We start from the raw sequence: 12,405 nt of genomic DNA, 5'->3' as shown, positions 1-12,405 counted from the left end.
GGGGTGGAATTTCGGAAAACCCTCCCTTAGTGAGCACCTACGTGATAGTAGGAATATACCCTTAAAACTTCAAGTCGATAGGTGCAGTGGTTCGGGCTGCACGTTGATGAGTCAGTGAGTGAGTGAGTGGTATTTGGCTTATATATATATATATAAGCCAAATACCACTATATATATATATATATATATATATATATATATATAGATGTATATAAGATATAGATTTAATTTTACATTTTATATCTTTGCAGTAACAATTGCTTAGATAAGGTACAAAATAAATTTCTTAAATAAAAATATTTTAAGAGAAAAATAAAAATTTTATTTTTGTATTTGAAACAAAATAAATGTCTTGTCAAACTGCGCTATCCAACTGCGATCTAATAATTTTTATTTCCATTCTCAAAAGTGAAATGCACGCGATTCCCGCTAGTGTGTAGTGGGCGTTTCAGATTTTCAACTCAATGGATAAACGTGCCAAATATTCTCGTACGAATTCAATGCTCACGACGACGAATCGATAAATAATCAATCGGCGGCTATCATGCCGGGAGAATCAATTTCATCCTCTATCTCCTCCATCTCTTCGTCACTGTTAACATAATTATAAAATGTTTAGTATATTTTTAAGTACCGGGAATATAAAAAATATTTATAATATAGTTCAGTAATTACATACTTTTCATTTAGCGTTATATTCTGTAACGTTGTATCTAGTGCAATGCTGCATCCTTTGGGTTTATGCAGTTTCATTATGCAGCCCGTTATGAAATCATAAAAGTTTACTAAATCTGAAGGAAATTCTACATCAAAACAATAGTAGAATTGCAGTAGAATGTCAAATGCTACTACAGCATTATCTCCAATTTAGATCAAATGGCCATCGGACATTATGTAATAAATCCCTCTTCTTTCTTGTCCCCTCTTGGAACAAACTAAACATGGTTGAACATTTCTAGTTCCTCGATTCGCAGGGGCGAGATGCAATAAAAGATCATCAGATGCCTGGAAATATTGCATATAATAAAATGAATCAATTATAAATTATTAAAGTAATATTAAATTGGCATTAGTTTGAGCACATTGTAAAAGTATGATATAAATGCTGCCTTGTGATCAATACATGCATATCTGATTAATGTGTCTTTTAAAAAGTTAAGTAATGAATCAATTTTAATATAACAAAAAAGTAGTTTTCTATTACTAATATTTATTATTTTATAAGACTTTCTTACTACTTTCAAAAATAATTTAAAGAATCACTCAAATTGTTGTTACTTACATGAATAAATTGGAGCAAATTTTTACTTGGTACGACTTTTTGAGAAAAATCGTTTGGAACTACTTTTATTTTTGGCGTTTTAGAATTTGACTTTGTGTTGCCCTATAAAGAAATAGACATAGACATTTATTAGAGGAATAGAAATTTATTAGAAGAAATAGACATTTATTATGTACTATATAAAATCATGATTTTGAAGTATATAAACTTACAGATGTCTTTCTTTTTGTATAATTCGAGCTAGGTAACAGTTCCGGCAGCAGAACTAAAGCTTTTAGATTATCTGTAAAATAAAAAAGTGAACAATAAATAAGAGAATAGATTAAAAAAATAGAAATATTCATTCCTAAGGAAACATTGATTAAATAGCTTAATATTTGATTAACTAACTATTTATGGTATACCACAGGCAGTAATTGGTAGAGAAAGAAATAATTATTAACAAAATCATAAACATGAAATTCAATTTTATCAAGTGATACTGTTTCAATGTAAAACAAATTGTTTTAGACAAAAGTTTCCCAAAAAAATATTACCAGGTAGAACAATTTTGAAAGCAATAAAAATACTTGAAGTTCTTTGCTCTTCCAATATGAATTTGTAAGCTCAGACGATTCGTAAAAAACTGCACAAACATTAAAAAAATTAAAAAATTCTAATTTTTCGTGTAATATTATTTATTTGTTTGAAGAAACAGTTTAAAATTATAAACAAAGGTAATATTCCTTGAATATTTTAAGTTTTCAATTTTCAAGTTTAGAAAAATTTTTTCTATAGTTTTTGAAAATTTTATAAAGTACAAATTAATTGTATAAAATTATTAATTCAATAAAGTAAAAATACTTCAAGCATTTTTATTGCTTCAAATATTGACCTCACGGTAGCAACTTTGTTTATTATCATTAGGAATTGTAAAATTTTTTAATATTTGACATTTTGAGTGATTGCATGTTAATGTCTTCGATAAAAATTAATTTCTTTTCCAAAGTATCTGCGAAACACCTTAATGAATGACTGTACTTACTACTTTCAAGGTCTCTGACCAATTCCAAAAGATGATGTTTTATTGATTTGCAATACTGCAAAATCCGTGGTGCGTAAAACGCAGAAAAAGTTCCCAAAAATATATCATTTTCTGGAAAGACTGCAGAAAATTTTCTCGATATCTGATACATAAATATGATATTAAAAAGTAACGGAGACAAATATGTATAATATTAAAAAACTAGAAGTGCTCTGAAATACTTACAAGTTCTCCATTGAAATCTTTGAATCTAGGATATTTTTTCAATATTGCTACCACCGTCATCGGTTTATCCGAGTTCTTTATTTCATTGAGGCGATTAGCCCTTGTTTCGTCTGTTAGTTTCAGTATGAGTTCCTTATTTGTGTCATTAGGCATTTTAAATGCTAGTTCAGACACCTAAAAAATTCATGAATAATAAATTGAAAATCATAAAAATATCAAGATCTACTACATACAGTAAGAAATTAAATACATTCAGTACTTTTTGATAAAAGGGTACATAAAGTTTCATATATTTATATAAAGTTTAATATATTACGTAAGCTTAGACGACAAAAATTGTCAATAATTAAGACATTGAAATTTAAAAAATGTAAAGGACGTGACGAAAAAGAAAATAAAAAAGAGCAATAAGAGACTATAGTTTTATTTTAAAGTTACTAAGATTGTTACTAAGTTTTACGAATAGGTTAATTTTTAACAAAATTTATCTAAAAACCTTTGCAAATCATATATTTTTTAATATTTTTAAATCTTATATTTACTTTTAATTTGAAATTTTGCTCATCTAGTAGAACACTTTCGTTTTCCATAAATTTCATTAACTTTTGTTTGTTCCTCAGTTGTATATTTGCTGCCCTTTTTTTATCCTTGGCGGGCAATTTCAGTCGAAGAGTTTTAAGTCGAAATTCAATGAATCCGGTGTTTGTTTTTCGATCATAAAAGTGCTCCTGTCAGTAAATAAATCAGTAATCTCTTAAGTTATAATAATAGCTAAATCATAAATGATTGCAACAAAATAGTACTCACGTAACCACCATTTGTCAGCATTGAACGCAGTTTAGGAAAAGCCAAAATAATATTCTTAGTTAATTGTTCGTTAATTTCTGCTGTTGGATATCTACAATAATAATAAATTATGTATTGGATCAATATAAGAAATTGTGTGTAGATGTAGCCTATGACAATTACAAGGTATTGTGAAGTTGTGACATTCCAGAAACTGCCAATTTTACAAGCTCTTGTCTATGAGTTGCTTTGACTATACCAGAATCCAAAATGCTAACAAGGGACTCGTCTTTTACATTTTCCTCATCGCGCTTTTTGACCCAACTTCTCACATCCATTACAGTTGGAACTTCCTAAAGCATATATAAAATAACACATATGAAATACAAATATTGGAATATATTTAACAAATTTACCTTAAAATTATTCTGTACTGTTCCACTGATATGCGGTGTTTCAATGAGCTCTGCCATATCACTGTTTTCCTCTTGAACTTTTACGTCGTTCTCTTTATCTAAATATTCATTCTGTATATTTAAAATGATTGAAGTGGAGCTGATATTTGGGTCTTTAACTTGTAGATTTGCATGACTTGATATTACGAATGGAGAGGTTGATGGTTCAAGTACGATTTTCTGGAAAAGTGAATAAATTTTCAAAACTTATGTACTATCGGACCAAAGTCAAAGCAAAGTCAGTAAAGTATAAAAACATTGAAGTAAAAAGTAAAAGTATATATAATTAAACGAACAAAATTTAAAAAAATTATTATTTGATTTATACATATATTATTGAATTTACTGCAGCCACTACCCTTCAAACCTCTTTCCTTGGACCTGTTTTAATATTTAATCTCCTTAAGTCATCTTCTGTGAGATCAATAAAAGATTTTGGAGTTATTTCTTCATCTACAACATATTAAGAAAACATTTCATGCTTGTTAATTATTATATTTGTTAATTATTATTAAAATTGTTAATTATTACAAGTTAAATTGTTAATTAGGGGGGGTCCCGTTTGCCTACATTCCCAATTGCCTACAGCTTCGTTTGCCTACAACATTTTGCCGACAGCTCCGATTGCCGACATTCCCAATTGCCTACAGAGCGATTGCCTACAAGCGCTATTGCACATGTCACGTCCGATTTAGCCACGGCTACAAACATTCACAACACTGACTCGAATGACTAATAAAAGTGCATCAATCATGTGGTGATGGTGGTCGATCATCTAGATCTAACGCAATGAGTTCTCCCTCCTTTCGTATGATGGTGGGGTCGCGAAGATTCCAGATTACGTCGCGATAGTTGGCTGTTCGGTTGACGAAATCAAAATGAGTTGCTGTGCAATCAGGGCATTCGAGGTACGGTTTGTAAGTGGATAGGTAGTTCCCGCAGTAATCGCATGTGAGCGATATCTTTTGATTCCCGAGGAACAAATCATGCGTCTCCCGGTATTCACAGTTTAGTTTCTCGAGTGGCGATATTTTAAAGAGGAAGCACGCGACACAGAACGCAGCGCGGTCGGTTAGACGTTGGTAACCCGGAATATAAACGCAATGCAGAATTTCAGCCCGTTCGAGGAAACCGAGAGTCGAGTTTTGCGGGCGACGATTAAATCTTGGGCACATCTATTAACACGTCGATTAGTCTAATCCGAATCTATTTCGAGAGGTTTTTCGGCCGTTCCCCAGTGTGCTGGTACCGGTCCGTCGTAGAGTGTATGGAGAAGTTCGGCGCGGATTTCAGAATATCGAGTGCATCGCGGATCGTTAGGCAGATATTCGAATGGTGGCATCCAAGGATGTCGGAAAGCAATCGGAATTAATTTATATTCGGATTTAGTTGGAGTAAAAAGGCTCTCATATTCCGGATCTAAATGTTGCGGTTCGATCCCGAGGTCTGGAGAATAATGAATTTGATTCGTTGATCCCAAGTATTGTAATAATTGGATGCACGCTCGCTTCTTTACACCCCCTCTGCGATTTCTTTTCATGGGGTTGAGGATGGATTGAAACAAGAGAACGAGAGTGCGAAAGAACGCTGCTACAGGTTCTTGGCTTACTGAGTGCGCAGGCCGGTGCGGAAGAACGCTGCTCGTGCCTTTGTTACTCAGTGTGCAAAGCAATTCAAGTCCAACTCAAAGAATGGGCGGAGTGCGTGGGAGTGTTAAGAAAAGCGTTTGGTTTGAAAATACCATATATATATATATATTTTACCAAATGAAAATTGTTACAAATGTCTAACAAAAGAATATAAGAATACGAGAGTCTTTGAATTGTCGAGAAACGGAAGTTGCGGATCTGAGTTTGATTTTCCAATTTACCTTAATGTAGAATCGGACTCTACACTATTCAATACCCAAGACTTTTTAAAGTACACGATCGGAAAAATGATTACTTATTACTGAGTTCCCTAGCATTCAACAGGCCCTTTTATATTGTGGACGAAGAGGCGGGTGGTTGAAAATATCGATGGTGGGACTGATTTTCCACCAATAATGTTTAGGAAAATCGGGCCCGCGTCTTCGTCTCGACGGTTATCTCGGTTCTGTGGAGGGAGGCCCTTCGCGTAAACATCCCTGTACAGAACCTTAATACCTAAGTTGATTAATTACGTAGTTCGCTTTATGATTATAATATTTTCCTCTCGATATTAATTTCCTGATTGCAAAATGGATCTTCTGGGATTTTGAATGGTTGTTGTATCTGTTTTTAATCCAAAGATATGTGTATTAAAAGAAATAATGCTTATTTTGAAGACTGTAATCGTATTAAATTCCGTCTATATGATCTTTTCATTCAGGAAAATAATAATATAAAATTTCCTAAATTATAAAATAACCATATATATATATATATATATATATATATATAATATGATATTATATATATATTTTTAGGTTTTAGAAAGTGCTAGAAGGTTCTAGAAAGATGCTGGTATGCGCAGATGTTTACACTATTTATTGCCGGGCTCGCGATAACGCTCGCTACGGCTAGCAGGCTTGCCTGCCGGAGCCTTCGAAGATCGTTCGAGAACCTTCCATCAGATGAAGGGTTACTGACGTAACAGCACACATGTAATAATTAAAAATACGAATGTACGTTTGCGCACATGACATTATTGCCCACATACATATTGCACACATGACTTTATTGTACACATACATATTGCACACATGACTTTATTGCACACAAGAAATAAGAAAGTTGCATTATCATTTTGTACACATGACTTCATTGCGCACATACACATTGCACACATTACTTTATTGCGCACATACACATTGCACACATGGCTTTATTGCGCACATACACATTGCACACATAACTTTATTGCGCACATACACATTGCACACATGACTTTATTGTATATAATGAAATAAGGGATAAAGGTCCGAAAAACGACTTACCTCCGATTTCGATGAAACTTGGTATAAACCTTCCTTTTTGGTCAAAATGAAAGCCCTTAAAAGGATTTTGTGCGACTAATATGGAAAGATCATTTTTCACCATCAAATACTAGAAACTGGAATTTGACTGTTATATACTCTTATTATTATGTTATATGAAAGAAGTTATGAATTGAGTTAGATTATATGAAAGGAGGGTAATTATTTACAATAAAAGATGAACAAGACGACGGACGATTTTAAATAAAAAATCGGGGTTGGGTTGGGTTAGGTTATTTTTAACAGTAGTGGAGCCCCCCCCCCATAGGAGGGGGGCGGAACACACGGTATCCGCGCATATACTTTATAAGACGAAGGACGACCTTAAATAAACAATCGGGGTTGGGTTGGGTTAGGTTATTTTTAACAGCAGTGGAGCCCCTCCGTAGGGGGGAAGGTGGAACACACGATATCCACACATGTACTTTGCAAGACGAAGGACGACCTTAAATAAAAAATCGGGGTTTGGTTGGGTTAGGTTATTTTTAACTTAATCTTCTCATAATCTAAATAAAAGCATCCTACTTTGCATAGAAATATTCAATTTTTTATAGAAACCTGTCATACTCGTTTAGGGCGTCTCGTATACTCTTTCTGGTATTTGATGGTGAAAAATGATCTTTCCATATTAGTCGCACAAAATCCTTTTAAGGGCTTTCATTTTGACCAAAAAGGAAGGTTTGTACCAAGTTTCATCGAAATCGGAGGTAAGTCGTTTTCGGAACTTTATCTCTTATTTCATGTATGCAATAAAGTCATGTGTGCAATGTGTATGTGCGCAATAAAGGTATGTGTGCAATGTGTATATGCGCAATAAAGCCATGTGTGCAATGTGTATGTGCGCAATAAAGTAATGTGTGCAATGTGTATTTGCGCAATAAAGCCATGTGTGCAATGTGTATGTGCGCAATATGCATGTGCGCAATGAAGTCATGTGTACAAAATGATAATGCAACTTTCTTATTTCTTGTATGCAATAATGTCGTGTGTGCAATATGTATGTGTACAATAAAGTCATGTGTGCAATATGTATGTGGGCAATAATGTCATGTGCGCAAATGTACAGTCGTATTTTTAATTATTACATGTGTGCAATAGCGCTTGTAGGCACTCGCTCTGTAGGTAAGCGGGAATGTCGGCAATCGGAGCTGTCGGCAAAATGTTGTAGGCAAACGAAGCTGTAGGCAATTGGGAATGTAGGCAAACGGAGCCCTCTCGTTAATTATTACAAGTTAAATTGTTAAGTCTTACAAGTAATGTATGAAATTATGCGTAACCAAATCCCTTTAAAATGACCTCAAATGTAAAAAGTTAAAGATATTATACATACCATGAAAATGAGAAATATACGTATAATTATGAAAATATGTGTCTGAGAACTATGTAATAAAAACTTGATTTATAATCCGTCCAAAGGGATAACGATTTGAGATCACACAAGTCATTTGTATTTACTAATTTGAAACAAGAATTCGGAGCAACGCAATAAGCATTTAATTCTTCGACCAGCCACAGAGAAAACTATCCCTCACACCATAAGTATACTTGTTCTTCCTCTAATAACAATATTTCTATTATCCATCCAAATTCAAGATCTCCATTATCGTTCCCTTTTCCTCCGTCAATGGCAACAAACAGTCCGACTCGATATTCTATACCATAAATTTCAATTTTGTCAACTTTAATGACGTAAGCTTCGTCTTGTAGTCCTATCTCATTTAGTTTTAATTTACTTGAAGTGTGTACAACTTCCCAGTGAACACAGTTTCTAACAGTTATATAACTGAGAAGTTACAAGTAATATTATGTCTGTTATACTCTAGACAACATAACAATAATATAAGATGTTATTTATAAGTAATATTATCAGAATTACATTTAGAATACATAGTAGATATATAACAATTTTTATTCAGGTAATATTGCATACGATGATTTATAATATTACGGCAATGTAATTTGTAACACATAATATTACAAATACACGTTATATGGAAACACGTTGATATTTATATTAATTTTGTAGATAGTGCATACTTATTTGTCTGTAGAAACTGATTAGTTATTTATTTTTATTACTGAGTTCGGTATAAGGTTTGGAACAAAGTAAAATAAGAGTACAGAGCAAATATAGTGCATTAACTATCGGAGAAAAGATTTGGCTACAAATAGAAGAAATCAGCTAAATAACCTCAAATATTCTAAAGGAGAACTAAAGGTATATTGACGGTTATATATGTCACTAAACAATTTATATAATCTTTACTATATTTTTAGGTTATTTCATGAAATATAAAAATTTAATGTGATTTTACTATAGTAACAATTATAAAATATGCCAAAAGAACTACAGTATTTGTCGAAGAGACGAAAAAATCAGCTGATTCGTCAAAAAATTGAATCCTATAGAAATACGGATATTTGTAATACTGGTTTTTCTTCAGATCTTATTAATGTTGTTAACGACAAATCAACCACCATTGATGACAATTTTGAAAGATTCTGTTCTTCGGATTCGGAGTTTTCTTCTTCCACTTTTTCACGTATTTTACCTGTAGTTGACAATTATGAAGACGATACTGACTCTTCAGGTTCAAATTTCTCAGAGAGTGATATAAAAAACCAAAATTTAGATTTTGATGAAAACAAAAGTGAGAACAGTTTACAAAGTAGGTTATGATCTTGGGTAAATACAGAAAAAGTTTCTCAGAGATCTGTTAACAAACTATTAACAATATTGCGTGATAATGGACATAAAGCTTTGCCTCAAAACGTCCGGACTTTAATGCATACACCCCGAAGTGTTACTATTAATAAAATGACAACGATGGGTAACGGTTCTTATATACATTTTGGACTTGTCATCGGTCTTCAGCGGTCAATTGGAAAATATTTGGAACAAATTGCAAATTCTGTGAAATTGTTAATTAACTCTGACGGAATGTCTTTGTCGAAAAGTTCCAGAAGTCAATTTTGGCTTATTTTAGTGTCAATCCAAGCGGAGGTTTATACGAAACCTTTCGTTGTAGGAATTTATCACGGATACTCGAAGCCAAGAAATGCAAATGAATTTTTACGATCTTTTGTTAATGAAATGACAGAAATTCAACAAAATGGTTTTTTTTATGGCGGAAAGAAATATTTAATTGAAATTGCAGGCATTGTTTGTGATGCTCCAGCAATGGCTTTTTTTATGTCTACAAAAAGCCATTCTGGTTATTTCAGCTGTCATAAATGTACTCAGGAAGGAGAATACATTAACTCTGTAGTTTTTCCAGAAACAAATTTCACAATGAGAACTGACGAATCATTTCGTAATAAAACACAAGAAGAACATCATACAGGTGATACAATTTTACAGGAACTGAATATTGATATGGTTTCTCAAGTTGCAAGTGATTATATGCACTTAATATGTTTAGGAGTTACGAAACGTCTTCTTCTTTTCTGGGTGAAAGGACCGAACAATATTCGTTTAAGTAAAAATAATAAAAAATATTTGTCTGATGCAATTGTAGCAACTAAATCGTCAATTTCATCTGAATTTTCAAGATTACCTCGCACTTTAACAGAGGTCGATAAATGGAAGGCTACAGAATTCCGATTATTTTTGCTTTATATAGGCCCAGTGATTTTGAAGTCAATAATGTCTACTACATATTATATTCATTTTCTTACATTGAGTATTACAATAAGGATATTATGTGATCCGAATATGTGTATAGCATTAAACGATTATGCTCATCAGTTATTAAAACATTTTGTCACTAATTATGAAGTTTTATACGGACGACAATTCATGTCGTATAATATCCACAATTTATTACATTTAGCCAACGAAGTTAAAACTTTTGGTCCATTAGATAAATTTAGTTGTTTTCAGTTTGAAAACTATTTAAAAACTGTACGAGAAAAAATTCAAAATTCTCCAAAGCCATTGGAACAGATATATAATAGATTACACGAAGAAAATGAAATTCCCGTTATAAAAGAATTAAAATCATATCCAATTAAACATTATACGAAGACAGGAGCTATTAACTGCATTGAATTTAAAGATTTCACAATTACAAACAAACACCCGAATAATTGTTGTTTGTTAAAAAGTAATACGATATTAGTTATAAGCAAAATTATAATAAATAACAATGAATTATATCTTATTGGTGATCAATTTTCAGCAGTTAGGCCGCTGTTTATAGAACCTTGCAACTCATTAAGACTTAATATTTGTGAACTTCATAATTCTCCAAGTGATGAAAATGTGACAATTTCACTCTCCGAAGTTAAAAACAAGTGTTTAAAAATTAATTCAGGACGAGAAACGTCAGCAATTGTTCCATTGCTTCATCATGTAAATTAATAATATTTATATATTTATTATGGCAAATAAATATTTTAATATACTATAAACTTTTTGTTTATCATATGCAAATATTTTTTCTAATTTTGCGAAGCTGTTTATTTATTTAACGTTTTTTAACGAAGTTCTTTTCTCTTGTACTCGCCATCTAAAAGAAAAATAATTCTTTATGTTTTATATTTTTCATAATTTTTATAAATTTCAATACTTTCAAAATTATGCTAAAAAGAATGACGTTGAATAAAGTCAAGTATATTGTAAAAGTAGGAAAAACAAGAAAAGATATTAATTTTGTTTTGCTGTTTTATTTAATCTCTATATTATTATATTTAGAATAATAAATAGAATAATAAAGTTAAAAAAAGAAATGGAACAGTTCTAAAATTTACAAGAAACTAAACTGTATTTTTATTTATAACGAATAGAAGTTAATTATTTGTAAAAAACAAAATAATCCAAAACAGCAATCAAATTTTATGCCTCAAATTAGAAGCTAATTGACTCTTAAGAATGCTATTCCGTGACTAGACGCGAATAACAAAAGTGTCGCTACTACGCTACTAAGAAGAAGAGCAGAGAAGAGGAGAGTCTAACAAAGGACACGAGAGTCTAACAAGGACGTGTAGACGAGTTGCAGCATTGTTTTTGTATTTTTCATACGTTTACGCAAGTGTAGCATATATAAAGAGTATATTTGTAGCTGTAATACGAATTTTCTACATATAGATAATATAGATAGGTTATATCAATGAACAGAGGTTAAGTAAAAGAAATTCTACAATTTTGCTATAAGCAGTCTCATAGATACAATTCTTATTTGTTTTGTAAAATGGCTTATGCAGTTGTATATTTTGTTGATAATTCCGTGTCGGAAATACCAACAAATTAGATACATGAAGATGAAAATGAAAGTATGTGCTGGTGGCCACCAAGCTCTGTAAAAAACGTATCAACATTAATATCGAAACGGGTGGACCCTGACAAAGTCATGGAACTTAATGTCTGTGACAATACAAAAATACTTTGGTTAGAATAATCTTAGTTTATGAAAATGTTTGTAGTATATTTGTACACTATTTCATTTTTATCTTTCTCTTAGCATCAGTGGAGAAAGCCAGAAAAGCTGCAGAAAATGATTATTATACATCAACGGATGATCAATGCATGGGTAAAGGGCAACGTAAAAAACTACCTAACCGCTTCATTTATTCAGATGAAGATAAAGATAAAGATACAGATACAGATACAGATGAAGATGAAGATACAGAAGAGAAC

At 31.9% G+C, this 12,405-nt stretch overlaps 1 non-coding gene across 1 annotated transcript; it reads right to left on the bottom strand.

Moving 5' to 3' along the window:
- Positions 1-407: 407 nt before the first annotated feature.
- Positions 408-6,831, bottom strand: LOC105284314. Its single transcript, XR_003407289.1, has 13 exons — positions 6,729-6,831; positions 4,375-4,473; positions 4,140-4,225; positions 3,734-3,952; positions 3,501-3,670; positions 3,339-3,429; positions 3,074-3,259; positions 2,532-2,705; positions 2,307-2,448; positions 1,495-1,628; positions 1,283-1,384; positions 680-1,005; positions 408-592 (listed from the first exon to the last, which is right to left on the bottom strand). It is a non-coding gene; the product is annotated as an uncharacterized LOC105284314 (transcript).
- Positions 6,832-12,405: the final 5,574 nt, after the last annotated feature.

The sequence above is a fragment of the Ooceraea biroi genome, chromosome 12 (assembly GCF_003672135.1).
Source record: "Ooceraea biroi isolate clonal line C1 chromosome 12, Obir_v5.4, whole genome shotgun sequence".
NCBI lineage: Eukaryota > Metazoa > Arthropoda > Insecta > Hymenoptera > Formicidae > Ooceraea > Ooceraea biroi.
This window is presented reverse-complemented; position numbering and strand designations above follow the sequence as displayed.